This window comes from Aethalodelphis obliquidens, unplaced genomic scaffold (genome assembly GCF_003676395.1).
Source record: "Aethalodelphis obliquidens isolate GAN/ISIS:26980383/991018 unplaced genomic scaffold, ASM367639v1 scaffold110, whole genome shotgun sequence".
NCBI classification, from domain to species: Eukaryota; Metazoa; Chordata; class Mammalia; order Artiodactyla; family Delphinidae; genus Aethalodelphis; species Aethalodelphis obliquidens.
This window is the reverse complement of record NW_020838054.1, coordinates 1,334,110-1,349,152: the sequence shown is the minus strand read 5'-3', so window position 1 is coordinate 1,349,152 and position 15,043 is coordinate 1,334,110.

Here is a 15,043-nt window from a genome sequence, read left to right as displayed (position 1 = left end):
AATTGCAATTTATCTGCAAATGAAAAAGTGTTATATATTGTGCTATATACGCAAGCCTATGGGATGCTCAAAAGTTGTACTCAGAGGGCAAGATATAGCCTTGAACATATCTATTAGAAAACAAGGAGTATTGGAAGAAAGGAAGTAAGTGCCCAAATCGACAAGTTTGAAAATTAATAGAAAAATAAGCCCAAAGAAATCAGAAAGAATTGATACAGATAACACAATAGAAAACATTGAAACAAGTCAACAATACACTAAATTAAATCTATGAAAGGGAAATCTGATTTTGGAAAGAACAAGGAAAAAAAGACTTTGACAAGTGTAATTATGAAAAAAAGAACAGACACACAAACAATGATAAGAACGAGAAAAGTGGATATAGGATATTTAAAACTTTATAAGAGGAATTCTATATACAATTTTACACCGTACATTTAAACAGTAGAAATGGATGGTTATCAACATTAACTCAAGAAGTAGTCGAAAATTTGAATAAAAAATAGCAATATAAGAATCTGAAAAGATATTCACAAATTTTACCCTCACAATGAACTTGATTCAGATGGTTTTACAGTTTTATCAAACCTTCAGTAGACATATAATTACAGTGCTATGCAAATGGTGCCAGTGATATAACAAAAATGAAAAGCTTTCAAATTCATTCTATGCAACTACTGCGTGCACTCCCCACATGAGCACACTGCCTGTTTCTCCTTTTCTCTGTCCTCCCTATAATTTATTTAGACCAATATTCAGTGTTCACATTATTATGACACGGGGGATATTAATGTCCGTGGGTTTTTCTTGTTTTTTTCCTTCTCCCTGCATCTTGTCTGTTTCCTTCAGGTTTTTCCTCTCTGTTTTCCCCTCTGCTTGTTCTGGTCTCTCTTTGATGTTAGTTTCCTCAGATACCTGTGGTGTTTGGATGTCCATTCATATTTAGAAGTGAGGCACCAAGATTACTAGAGATGGCTAAACATGTGGGCAGGGCTATTTGGCTGCCAGTGGTGTGCTTGGGCTGTTTCACCGGGGAACCCCTGGTCGTATCTTTAGACCCAGTATCTTTATTTATTTATTTATTTACATATTTATTGGGGTATAATTGCTTTACAATGGTGTGTTAGTTTCTGCTTTATAACAAAGTGAATCAGTTATACACATACATATGTCTCCATATCTCTTCCCTCTTGGCGTCTCCCTCCCTCCCACCCTCCCTATCTCACCCCTCTAGGTGGTCACAAAGCACCGAGCTGATCTCCCTGTGCTATGTGGCTGCTTCCCACTAGCTATCTATTTTACGTTTGGTAGTGTATATATGTCCATGCCACTCTCTCACTTTGTCCCAGCTTACCCTTCCCCTTCCCCATATCCTCAAGTCCATTCTCTAGTAGGTCTGTGTCTTTATTCCCATCTTGCCCCTAGGTTCTTCATGACCCTTTTTTTCCCCTTAGATTCCATATATATGTGTTAGCATACAGTATTTGTTTTTCTCTTTCTGACTTACTTCACTCTGTATGACAGACTCTAGGTCCATCCACCTCACTACAAATAACTCAATTTTGTTTCTTTTTATGTCTGAGTAATGTTCCATTGTATATATGTGCCACATCCTCTTTATCCATTCATCTGTCGATGGACACTTAGGCTGCTTCCATGTCCTGGCTATTGTTAATAGAGCTACAATGAACATTTTGGTACATGACTCTTTTTGAATTATGGTTTTCTCAGGGTATATGCCCAGTAGTGGGATTGCTGGTCGTATGGTAGTTCTATTTGTAGTTTTTTAAGAAACCTCCATACTGTTCTCCATAGTGGCTGTATCAATTCACATTCCCACCAGCAGTGCAAGAGTATTCCCTTTTCTCCATACTCTCTCCAGCATTTATTGTTTCTAGATTTTTTGATGATGGCCATTCTGACCGGTGTGAGGTGATAACCTCATTGTAGTTTTGATTTGCATTTCTCTATTATTAGTGATGTTGAGCATTCTTTCATGTGTTTGTTGGCAATCTGTATATCTTCTTTGGAGAAATGTCTACTTAGGTCTTCTGCCCATTTTTGGATTGGGTTGTTTGTTTTTTTGATATTGAGCTGCGTGAGCTGCTTGTAAATTTTGGAGATTAATCCTTTGTCAGTTGCTTCGTTTGCAAATATTTTCTCCCATTCTGAGGGTTGTCTTTTCGTCTTGCTTATGGTTTCCTTTGCTGTGCAAAAACTTAAGTTTCATTAGGTCCCTTTTGTTTATTTTTGTTTTTATTTCCATTCCTCTAGGAGGTGGGTCAAAAAGGACCTTCTGTGATAGAGTCATAGAACGTTCTGCCTATGTTTTCCTCTAAGAGTTTGATAGTGTCTGGCCTTACATTTAAGTCTTTAATCCATTTTGAGTTTATTATTTATTTATTTATTTTGCGGTACAGGGCCTCTCACTGTTGTGGCCTCTCCCGTTGCGGAGCACAGGCTCCGGATGCGCAGGCTTATCGGCCATGGCTCATGGGCCCAGCCGCTCCGTGGCATGTGGGATCTTCCCGGACCGGGGCATGAACCCGCGTCCCCTGCATCGGCAGGCGGACTCTCAACCACTGCGCCACTTGGGAAGCCCATTGAGTTTATTTTTGTATTTGGTGTTAGGGAGTGTTCTAATTTCATTCTTTTACATGTAGCTGTCCAGTTTTCCCAGCACCACTTATTGAAGAGGCTGTCTTTTCTCCATTGTATATTCTTGCCTTGAACTATAGTCTGGAATCGCTCACTTGAGTTGATTGGGACCAGACTTCTTTGAATTAATGGAGCAAGAGAATTTTAGACAGTTTTCCAGTACCTGCAGTAACTTGGGGTTGGTTGTAAAGACCATCAATTACAAAGAGTGTGATCTTTAATTGATTATTCCCTCAGCCCTGGAGTTGATGTTATCCCTATATTACATGGTTGTTGTGAGGATTAAATGAGGGAATGCTAATAGAAGTACCCAGCAAGAAGCAATCACTCAATAAACTGTAGTTCCTTTCTCACCTTTTCCTGAATGTGAAATTGGTGGAAATTCACTGGTTTCTCTGAAAGCCTAAACTAACCCTCAGAGCACAATCGTGACATAAGTTCTATGAGTAAGGGCTCCATACTACAAGTGGGAAATTGGAAACGAAGGTCATGTCTTTTGAGTCCTGAGCCCATCAGTTAGCTTGCTGGTATTTTTCTGATATTTCTGATTTTTTCATTCTACATCTAAGCCTTTTATTTTGTATTTTTTGGTTGTGCCGCATGGCAAGAGAGATCTTAGTTCCCTGACCAGAGATCCAGCCCGCACCCCCTGCATTGGAAGTGCAGAGTCTTAACCATTGGGCCATCAGGGAAGTCCCTACATCTCAGCCTTTTTTAAAAATTTTTTATTTTTTTGCGGTACACGGGCCTCTCACTGTTGTGGCCTCTCCCGCCGCGGAGCACAGGCTCCGGACGCGCAGGCTCAGCGGCCATGGCTCAGGGGCCCAGCCGCTTCGCGGCACGTGGGATCCTCCCGGACTGGGGCACGAACCTGTATCCCCTGAATCGGCAGGCGGACTCTCAACCACTGCGCCACCAGGGAAGCCCCATCTCAGCCTTTTTAACCAATTTGGAGAAATTGATGTATATTTTAAGTAAAAAATGCATAATTTAAAAAACTTAAATGATATGGAGAAAAACAACTAAATAGCTTCAACTCTGTTTGTAAAGGTTTCACCCAAGAGGTTAAAAGTCAGGGTTTTGATTTCTTTTGCCTTGACCTAATCACATTTGCTAAGTGTAACATTTAACAATTCACTTAAAAAAAAATCTTACTGTAAAGAGAACAGGCACACACGGGACTATCTGACAGTCTGTGATGAGTGTGGTTTATATCCACAAGCTCTAAACAACCTAGAAATAAAACGTGTTTTACAAAAGAAAAAAAAAAAGCTTGTTGGCAAAGTCTGTGAAGCTTATGTTTTGTAAAGAGAATTAGGCTTCAAAAAGGGCAGGGCTATTAGAAAGGTCGAAGCTCCAACTTCTCAATGTATGGGTGATACAGTCAGGACAAGGCAGTAATAATAGTGACTATATAGTGAATGTCTACTAGGTACCTGGTGCTACAGTAGCTCTTTACGTATGTAATTGGACGAGTGTGTTTGGTCAGGAGGACCATAAATCCTATTTACTTCCTTTCATCTTAGAGAAAACAGCTTGGTGACATCTAGGAATGTGATACCTAGGTAGAGGAAAGAGGTCATTTCAGAGCTCGTGCAGGTTGTTTGTGGAGCCAATGCTAGGTGCATAATAGCTCTGTAATTGTTTTCCTTGCCCCTCGTTCTGGGTCTCACAGTGCCTTTTCCTGTTGAGTTCTATGCAGATCAAGTTTAATTTAGGGCAATTTTCTTCTTACTCAGATTGAATCTAGATTGTATACTCTATATAATATATGAAGATATGTATAGATATGTACATTATATATATAAAATATGTGTACATGTGGGGATATAACTGATAAATAACATCCCAGAATCAGCTGAAATTTGGTAGGAGGGCCCTTTACAGAGGATGTCCTATATGCATCCCACTAGCAATGTCTGACAGTGTCTGTTTCCTTCCAGCCTTTCTTCTCATTCTCCCTTGAACTCTTTCCAGTCAGGATTTTGCATGAAAGAACAGCATTTATGAAGGCTCAGAGGCAAGAGGAAGCATAGTGTATTGAAGCCTGTCAAATAATTCATGATTGAAGCATAGTATGGGGGGGGGGGACAAGGAGGAAGATATAAACACAGGTATAAAGGGGCTTCCCTGGTGGTCCTGTGGTTAAGACTCCGCATTTCCACTGGCGGGGGGCATGGGTTCAATCCCTGGTCGTGGAACTAAGATCCCACAGGCCGTGCAGGGTAGCCAAAAAGAACAAAACAAAACAAAAACAACACAGGTATAAAGATGGGGTTAAAAGCAAGAAATTAGTCAGGAGAGGTGTGTGTATGTATCTGAGCGTGTGTATACATACACACACATATACATATATACGTATACATACACACATAGAGCAACTTAAAGGAATTCACTGTAACTTGATTGCAGTAGGTAGGGGAGTTTTTCAGGAGGGAGGAGAGCGGTGTATATTTGGTGTTCGATTGCACTCTGGGTGGGCAGAATGACCCCTCGTTCTGCTCTTTCCATTGGCAGGAAGATCTTGGAGGGGGGACCCGGTTTAGAGGGCAAAAGGCCACTCAGACTGCTGTGCTGGGAGTCCAGGAGGATGGACTTGTGGAATTGAGCAAAAAGGCTCGGATCTGGGAATATCCAAAATGGGAGCTCTGTGAAGAGTTTACCTTTTGGGGGTGCTTTTCTCCTGGGCCATGGGAACAGCTATATGAAGAGGACAGTTCTAAATCTTTTCCCCTCTGTGTTGCAGTCCCCTTACTCTCAGCTCCTCAGTAAAGACTCACCTTGCCACTGCCTTCAGTGGTGGAGGCGTGAGGAGTCAAGGGACAGGGCTGCACCAGGAAGTGTGAATTGCCCCATATTGGCCCCACCGCTGATGCCCATGTGCAGGGAGCAGTGTGCTGTATAGTGGGCGACTGTGCTCAAGCCTGTCTGGAGGCGACCGCATTCAAGAAAGAGGTGGCTCATGGCCGAGCTGAGAATAGCAAGGAGCAGCTGCGAGGTGGGAGATTAGCGAGCAGATGTGAACAGTGTATCTTAGAAGAAGATGCTCCTTGCAAAGGAGAAGACTGACTTGGGATTCACACAAATCGTCTTTTATTTTCCCAGGAAACCTGTGTGATAGGTACTATTCTCCCCACTATATGTATTAGAAAATAATAATATTTTTCTTATGCTGTAAAAAAATGATAATAATAATAGTTATCATTTATTGTGCACCTACTACGGGCGAGGCCCTCTGCAGTTTCCTTTACATGCATTATTATTATGGAAAGATTGTTGCAGGGAAATAATTGTCTTCTCAATTTTACCGATGAAAAACTGGAGACTCAGAGAGTAAATAATATACTGACATGCATGGAGGTAACAATTGACTAAACTGGGGCTAGAATCTGGGACTGTGGAGTGCAGAGCCATGCTGATCCCCTTCATACATCCTAGAGACAAGAGATGACAGAAGGAGTTAGGGATGAGCTTCCCCAACTCCCCTCTCTTACCTTTTTTGGACTGACTTGTACCCTTCCCTTCTTCTGATTTCTGCACATCGTTCTCTCTAGGATATCCAAATATCATTTGAATTCCATATCTTCCTACCCCCTTGGGACCTTTTTCCAACAATTATCTCTCTTCTATTCTTAAAACTATGAGCACTAAAAAAAACAAAACAAAAAAAACCTCCTTCACTCAATAATTTCTCTCGTTCAAGCTAGTCTTGTTCAGAGAGAAGTTTTTATTCACTCTACCCATTTGTCAATTCAATGGAGCTCTCAGTAGGGTTATCATGGACCCCCTGATTGCCAAATCCTAGCTTTAGTCCCCATTTCTGTGAACCTTTCTGCAGTTTTTGACACTTATCCTATTGACACTCTCATAGTTCTTGAAACTCTTTTCTCCCTCAGTATCCATGACGCTAGTCTCTTGTTCTCCTGCTATTGTTCTCAGCATTCCTCCTCAGTCTCATTCAGTGGCTCTTTCTTCTTTCCTGCCTACCCCTTACACATGGATTTTCATCCTTTGTGCTAATCGTTTCTTCTCTCTGGAGATGAATTTATTGCATCCTATGACTCTAACTTCCAAACCTGAGTCAGATTTTCTTTCTGAGCTTCAGAACTGTATTGGCTATTGGAATTGTTCTAATGCCTAGTTTAAAAAGAAACTTCATCTGTAAAACCTTCTGACTCTCCCCAGAACGAGAACGTGCATCCAGCCGACACTCATCACATCACACTTCGTCTGAGCTGTTTCTGTGCTTGTCTTCTTCCTTCTAGTAGGTTGTAAGCTCTTTCAGGGACAGAACTTTGCCTTTCTTATCACTGCATTTTCTTTAGAATTGAATACAGTGCCATTTCCATGATAGGGGATCAGTAGGTTTTGAACTTAATCTATGTTCACAGTTAGATGAGCTCTGATTCCATCTTCTAGAATTTCTCCAAGTTAAGGCCCCGTTGAGCCGTGCACCATTGCTGGGCAGTGTCAGGGCCAACCTCTTCACCAAGCTGCTGCAGCTGGATCACAGTTGGATCTCTGCAGAGGACGCCATGAAACACGCATCCTTCCTCAGTTTGTGGAGAGCGGATCCACACACTCCCTGACACTACTTCGACACTTACACTGAAGGAGGCCAGCCTCGTTCAGGCAACTCAGCTTTCCACATGGTGGATTCTGAGTTCTAAGCCACAGATGTAGGCCTGAGCAGGCAGTGTCTGGAGGGATTCTACACCCTTCACAGGGAAGCCGCCAACAGCATCTCCTTTGCCTGTTGTTTGCCTACCTGCCCGAGCCAGGCTAACCCGCTCACATGTCCCCTGCTGCCCTCCCAGGCACCTGAACAATGGCCTGGTGGCCCAAATATTGGCCTGTCCGCTCAGTGTTAAGGAAGCTCTCATCGCTCCTGAAAAGAAAAAAGATATAGGTTGGTGGTTACTTGTCCTCCAATATAAAAGCCTTATAATTCTTGCTTTCCTTGTCACTACTCTTTACTCACCATAAACATAATAAAAATATTTAATTTCAATATTTTATTTGCTTAATGCCCACTCTCAATATGTGTGGCTTGACCTAGATTCGTTACATTATGCTGTAAATTTCTTGAGGATAAGGGTGAGTGTGCTCAGCTCAATTTGATGAATTCTTATCTTAGCATCATTTGAAATGTGCACTTAATAAGCAAAAATGCCTTTGATGATGATTTTACACCATCTACTGGTCTTTGATCCAAATACATCAGTCTTTAAAATCTGTGGGGATTTATAAGTAGTGCGACTATGGCCCGTGTTCTCGTGATCTCAACCAAATTGGTATGACTTTGAGACGATGACTGTTAGCCATCTTTCATCATACTGAAAACTGAGTTACATGGAGTGAAACATAAATAACATGTGCCTTCACGATGGCAGTGACAGCGGAGGCAGGGCTGCATGAAGGAGTTTAGATGTGATGCAATCAGATTTGTGTTTAGATGAGATTTTCTTGGCTGAAGTGTGGGAGGTGAATCAGGAGAAGCCTGGAATTCGGGCTACTAATGAGAAAGAAGAAATAAAAGAGCAACCACTGATATGCGGAAGCTGGCCTGACATTCACAGGCAAAGGCCCTCTGAGACCATGATAAAGTGAAGGAAAACAAGGCCACTTCAGAATTTTGTCGAATTTTGTCTAAGCACAGACAAAAACAAGGTTGCTGTGCCACCCATAAAATACCAAACGCCCTCCTCTTTCTGCTAACATGGATGACGGATACTTCTTTACCAATTCCAGCTTTATTTCTGCTCTAGTCTGTTCTCCATATACATAAGATTTACTGAGATAACCAATCATAAAATTGTCCCTATTTATTTTCTGACAGCATTCAATCCAGAGTAAAGCCCTACTTCCTTAGACCAACTAGACTATTAACTCCTATAATTAGTTCTTTTAACACCCTCTTACTGAGATAACCCTTGTTCCCCTTGGTATGTGTTGTGTCTCACTGCAATGAGTAATGAACCCAACTTGTTCAACTACAGGCGTGCAGCTGGTGGTCTTTGGCTAGAGGACATTGACACTAGCAAGAGGGAAGTTACAGCAGTATATGCAAGTGGAGGTGAGGCCATGAAATAAACAGTCGTACCAGGGAGGAGAAGAGTGTGCAGATTCTAGAAACATTTAAAAGATAAAATCAGTAGTGCTTGATTGATTCAATTTGGAGGATGAGAGAACGAGAAGGTTGAGGACAAAGTCTAAGTCTCTAGCTCGGGTAACTGGTGGATAATGGTGCTATTCGTGGGTATGGAGAAAACAGAGAGAGGGGACCTTTTCCCGAAAAGTTTGGAAGATTTTGGATATTTATGATAGAAATACCTGTGAGACATCCAGGTGGACAGGTTCATTAGGCAGTTGGGTGTATGGGTTGGAAGCTAGGAAAGGTCTGACATAGTAGTTCAACTCCAAAGAGGAAATGAAATCACCCTGGAAATATGTGTAAAGTGAGAAAAGCATTCGGCTGAGAATTAAACCCTGGGAGTTGTCAACATTTAAAGAGTAGGCAGTGGAAAGGAGGGGAAAACAAGAGAGTCAGGAGAGACGAGTGTCACAGAAGCAAGGGAGTTGAGGGCTTTAAACAGTTGGGGAGCCATGAACAGCATCAGATGCAGGTGAGAGATCGAGTCTGGTAGGTTGGGAAATTATGAAATCATGGGGACCAGAGGGAGGGCAGTGGAAGTGGAATGGGGGGCATGTGTGCACACAGCAAGAGGCGAAGTGAGTGGAAAGGGAGGAAGGGTGAACACCTCTTGGGACAGTTTAGATGACGAAGTAGAGGGTCTGGGCGGAAGCTCAGTAGAGATGTGGGGTCAACAAGGAAAAGGATAAGATAAAAATACCACTAGAAAGTCTGTTTTGTTCACTGATGCATCGCCAGCAACTCCAGCAGTGTTTGGCACATATGTAGACATTAAATAAATATGTGTTGAATGAATGACAGGGGATAAATGGTAGAGAACTTTCCAGAAGATGTAGAAGGGGTTGGAGTCAAGGGAGCAAATGGTAAGATTGTTGTTAACCCGAGAAGTTACAAGTCTTCCTCTGTAGTGAGTCCAGAGATGCCATCCCATTTAAGCCTAGGGTCTTTCCCTAGAAGCATTTGACCTTTTTTGTTATCCCATCATTGCATAATTTCATGTAGCTCAAAACTCTGAGTAATATTATCGCCATAGATTTATTTTGGTAATACAAAGAAACATCATCATTTAGAGAAAGTTTATGAATTGATGTATTTCAAATATTAATAACTATCTTTAACATTCTACTTGTGTAACAGTTCCTATTTATGAAGCTGCTGTGATTTTGTAATTTTGTGAAGAACTTTACGACAATTCGAATTGGCCACTGACAGATGGGTTTACCCCAGAATATACTGATTTCCTCATCCCTGGACGGGTGTTCATGCAGAGGCTAGTGGACCCCTTCCTTGGGATAAAGTAGTTGGAATCCAGGCATCACGTAAGAGTTGAAGTAGATAATTTCTAAAGGTACATATTGTAACTCAGAGCTTCTGAGATTCTGCTACTGTATGTTCAAGTAATACCATTTCCCATTTTAAAAGCAATTGTGTTTCCAGTGTTGTCATCTCATATTTTAGGCTGTTTGCACTAAAGCTTTTGATATTAGAGAACAAATTTAAGTCTTTGACAACCATGTCATATGCAAAGGCATTATGAAAAATAATCTAAGTAGTCTTTCCTAAGATTGTCTATGTGGGGGAGGGAGGGGGGAAAGAGGGGGGGAGGGGGTGGAAAGGAGTGGAGGAGGGGAGGGAGAGAAAAAGATTGATTGACGGAATGAAAATGAACTACTGAATTCCATTTGCTTTCTACTAACAAGTTAGGAGGCCATCTCTCCATCCGTACCCAGAAGAACTAGACTGATTAGGGATTTGTTTTTGTTTGTTTGTTTACAAAGAAAGAGTTATTATCATCTATGTATATTCTTCCAGTGGAGCATAAAACTGTGGCTGTTTTCTTGAGGTCCCTGAGAGATTTATTGTTTCAGGAGCCTGCTTTGTCATTTCCACTGGATAGTTTTACCAATGCAAACTGACCGGCCTTCCAGAAAAGCCTGTTGTCTGCTGAAGGCCAGGTGCCTGATGATGAAAACAGTATGAGGCTGGCATAGCAGAAAAAATAAAGTGCACACATGACAGGAAAGGGGTGAAAAGGGCTATACTATAGAGATCGTCCCTCCCCCAAATCTGGCAGTCTCCATCTAGCCCTAGTTCAGAATGCAATCTTTTTCAAAAGCCGACATCTTGGCCCCTGGATAAAATATAGAGGAAGGCCTTGATGGAAAATCAGGAATCTTGTGATGTGATCTGTGTTTCAAATACGGAGTTAGCGTGATGGGGCTTCACCAACCCAGTACTCTCCTTAGCATTGGCATTGTCTTCCTCTTGGATCCTTCAAAACTGCTTGCTAAGTCCACACTCTGTAATGACTGAACTCCTAACACCTTTTCCTCTTTGGTGATCTGAGACTTTGTGACTCTTGCTACAGTACGCAGTCATGTAGGGTAAGTACTGTTTATTGAGTGCCTATATACAGCACGCACTCTACAGACTGTGCTCATACTAACTGGGCAAAGCTGATATCATTGTTGCCATTTTACAGATGAGTAAACTGATGCTTGCGTTAACTGACTTGCCCAAGGCCACGTAGATGTTAAGTAGAAGATCTAAGATTTTAATCCTAGTCTGTTTGGCTCCAAAGCCAGTCTTTTCACTACATCATTTGTTCATGAATTAACTAATGATGGTCCTAACTAATGTGTTTTAAAATTTAAACCACCATGTTTGATTTTTTTTTCATTGCTTAAATTGACTAAAAAATTGTCCAACATGGTATAAGTCTACCAAATATGAGATTATACACACAAACACACACGCACACATACACTTAGTTGAAAGATATAGTTTCACAGTAAAGATGTTTTTTCAAACTCTCTTTTTGCCACTGGTTATTAAGTTTTAAGCGTGTGATAAGATGTAATTAACATTAGTGTTGGCTGGCTGGTCCCAGGTTGTTAGGCTCTCAGCAGCTCACAACTCCTGAAGTTGAGCTCCTGCACATTTTTCCCTCACCCTGTCACTCTGTCTGCTTCAGGGCCACCTCATATGGGTTCCAGGTTGGATGTTGAACAAGTCCAGGGAGGCCCATTCACATCACAGTCTATGTGAATGACACCTGCCCTCCTGTCTTCTCCACTTCTATCTCCAAACACACTTGTTTAGGGTGTGTGTGTGTACATGTGCACACGCACATGTTTGTGCAAGACAAGAGGATCATCTGACAGGGAATTTAAATAAGGGACAAGTGGTGAAATTACAGCATTAATTAAGAATTGTACTGTCAAATAATGCAGGAAGAATGGCGCCTGAAAGTTTAACCTCTGACACTAAATCTACCTCGGAACTAGAAAACACCGAAGTGGCGAAACAAATTATGAATTCTCTTGGATATTCTGTTCCTGAAAACTCAGACACAGATACATCCAGTCAGGTCAGCAGCTTGTTTCTGGTGATGAGTAACATGTTTTGAAATTTTAACTGTGCCAGAAGAGAGGGAAGGATAATAAAAAGCTGACAAAAGGGTTCCCCTTGACCTAAATTGCAAAAAGATTCCCAGTAATAAATGGCTTCCTGATCTGAAGAGCTGCAAGCCTTCCTTCTGGGAAGCATTTTAGATTAGGTCAATAGGACAGAATCTAGAAGTTGATCAACCATACACCCAACTAGTTGCCACCGCTGGAGTCTTTGCAGAGAAGTATTGGAGGCCCTAAAGGTATGCTGATGCCTGTCCCAAACAGGGAGGGTGATGGTAGTGGTACAGGCCAAGAGGAGGGAGCTGGATGCAGAGCAAATAGCATGACTAGAAATTTCAGATAATGTAAGGGAAGGAAATTATGCTGTGTTTGGATGAGGCAGGTTTTCTCCATGTGGGAGATTTTGAATGTCTTCCTTTAAGAGCCTGTATTAACTTGTTGGGGCTGACATAACAAAGTACCCCAAACACTCAGCCCTTATAGAGTTCTTAGGTGCAAAGATGTATTTCAAATGCGAAAGAGATGGAAGAAAAGAAACACTATATCTACAATTAAAATCATATTGGGCTTCCCTGGTGGCGCAGTGGTTGAGAGTCCGCCTGCTGATGCTAGGGGACGCGGGTTCGTGCCCCGGTCCGGGAAGATCCCACATGCTGCGGAGCGGCTGGGCCCGTGAGCCATGGCCGCTGAGCCTGCGCGTCCGGAGCCTGTGCTCCGCAACGGGAGAGGCCACAACAGTGAGAGGCCCACGTACCGCAAAAAAAAAAAAAATCATATTTAGATATTATTTTTGGCAAGTCACCTATAGTCAGCATATGAGGGCAGACCGCCTCCTAACATTTGCAGATCCTGGGACAATAGTACAAATGGAGGCTCACATATCATTTTATCTCAATATTTAAGTTATAAATCATACTTACAGGTGATTACATGAAATATGTTCTATCCTTCTGCCTTGACAAATCTACCTTAATAATAATCTTGAAGGGATGATCCAATTTAGAATTCTTACACTGCTCAGAGCTCTGTGCCTGAAAGTGATGGTTCATTTCTCTTCTCAACGCAGCTTAGCCCCAGGTGTCAGGAGGGATCTCCTGCAGAAGCATGTGGACGCCCCAGACCATATATTCCAGCCCTCTCTAAATGGCTGTGCCGTGGCAACCCCTCAGACCTAGGGGTGCACACTCCTGGGTGTAGTTGACCCTAGGAGGACAGATGTCACGGAGACTCCTGAGCAGGCCTTGGAAGCACGCTGAGGTCATTTGGGAAGTGAATTCTTGGGTCCTAGGTGCCCACACTGGTAACCAAAAGGGCTGAGCGTGGGCTGCAGGTAGGTGCATCTTCCAGCTCTGTGGACTCTTCTCCCATTGGGAGGGGCTGCAGCCAGAGGAAGGCGGCACCAGAATTTGTTGTGTAAACCAGGTTGGTGTAATTGCCCTGTGAAAAACAGGCCAGGGTTCTGCTACTATTCAACTGTAAGCCCTGGGGCTGCCATCTTTGGGCCCTCTAGGATGCTTTAAGGACAGTCCAGTTAAGGGGCATGCGATGCCCAAACTAGGTAGGGAGCAGGGACATTTGCATCACTCCCTGCTGAGGAAAGCAAACAAGGTCCAGTAAGAAGAGATGAGTCGTGAAAGGGTCTGCTGGCAGTAATCCACCCTGAGAGAGGCCTGGGCGGGGTTTCCTTCAATGAGACTAGAGCAGTCCTTGACTTCAGCCAGAGAGACCCATTGGAACGCCTCCTCCCAGGTGGTGCTGCGTTGTCATAACAGAAGGGTGGGGCCCCAATGCAGCTGGAAAGCGCCCTAAAGAGCAGGAATTTGGCAGGGGCTCCAGGGGAATGGAGGGGAGGTGATGACTTCTCCAGCCCTTATCCCAGCCTGGAGACAGTGGCCCAGCAATTCGGCCAGTCCCTTGGCTCTCACTCCATACTGGAAAAGTAACCTTCGGAAACGTGGGTTTCCCAACTACCTCGTTCCTAGTGTGCGGTGCAGGCCAGTCACAGAGCAGAGAGCTATTTCCTCCACACAACAGGGATCTGTCGGTTTCTGCTTTGTCAGTGAACTTCGTTGGCCTCAATCAGGTCCTCAAGAGGATGATTGACTTTGAGAAAATGAAGTGCCCGAGTGAGCTAAGCTGAGGTGCTGACCCTGTGAAGTTCAGTCTCTGGCTTTTCCCTCTCTCTCCCTCCTCTTTCTCTTGCCTTCTCTCATCTCTCTTCATCTTGTTCTCTTCTCTCCTACCCTCACCCTTCTCTCCCCCCTCCCTCTCTCCCCGCCCCCTCACTTTCCTCTCAATCTCTTCTCTTGCTCTCTGACTCCCTTTAGAAATCATTGCTAATGTCAATGGATCGCCTACATTTTACAATGTTTGAGTCTGTGGTTTATATATTTCACCAGAAGCAAATTTTCTTTTCAACCAGAGAATTTCATGTAGAAAAGAGAACGGGATATTTCCAAAGAAGCATTAGATCAGATCCCTCACCCTTCTATCCACCCTGCACTCACACCCATCCCGAGCTTCAAGGGACACACTCACGGTGGTATCTTAGACCGAAAATTCTGCTTCTATCTTTATTCTGTTTGTTTCTCTCAGTTCTGGATGAGGCCTCATGGGGGAGCTGCTATCTCACTGTAGATAAGAGTAGACTATTTCCAACAAAGACTGACCTTTACAGATTGGAATGAAGCATGATTTTTGCTACAGAGAAAAAGGTTCTCGATTGTTATTTTCCTGCAGGTGTCTTTATTTTGTTTCCCACAAGAGCCCACAAACACATTCTAATCAAGTTTAGAGCTCCATCTTGCCTTAGTAAAAT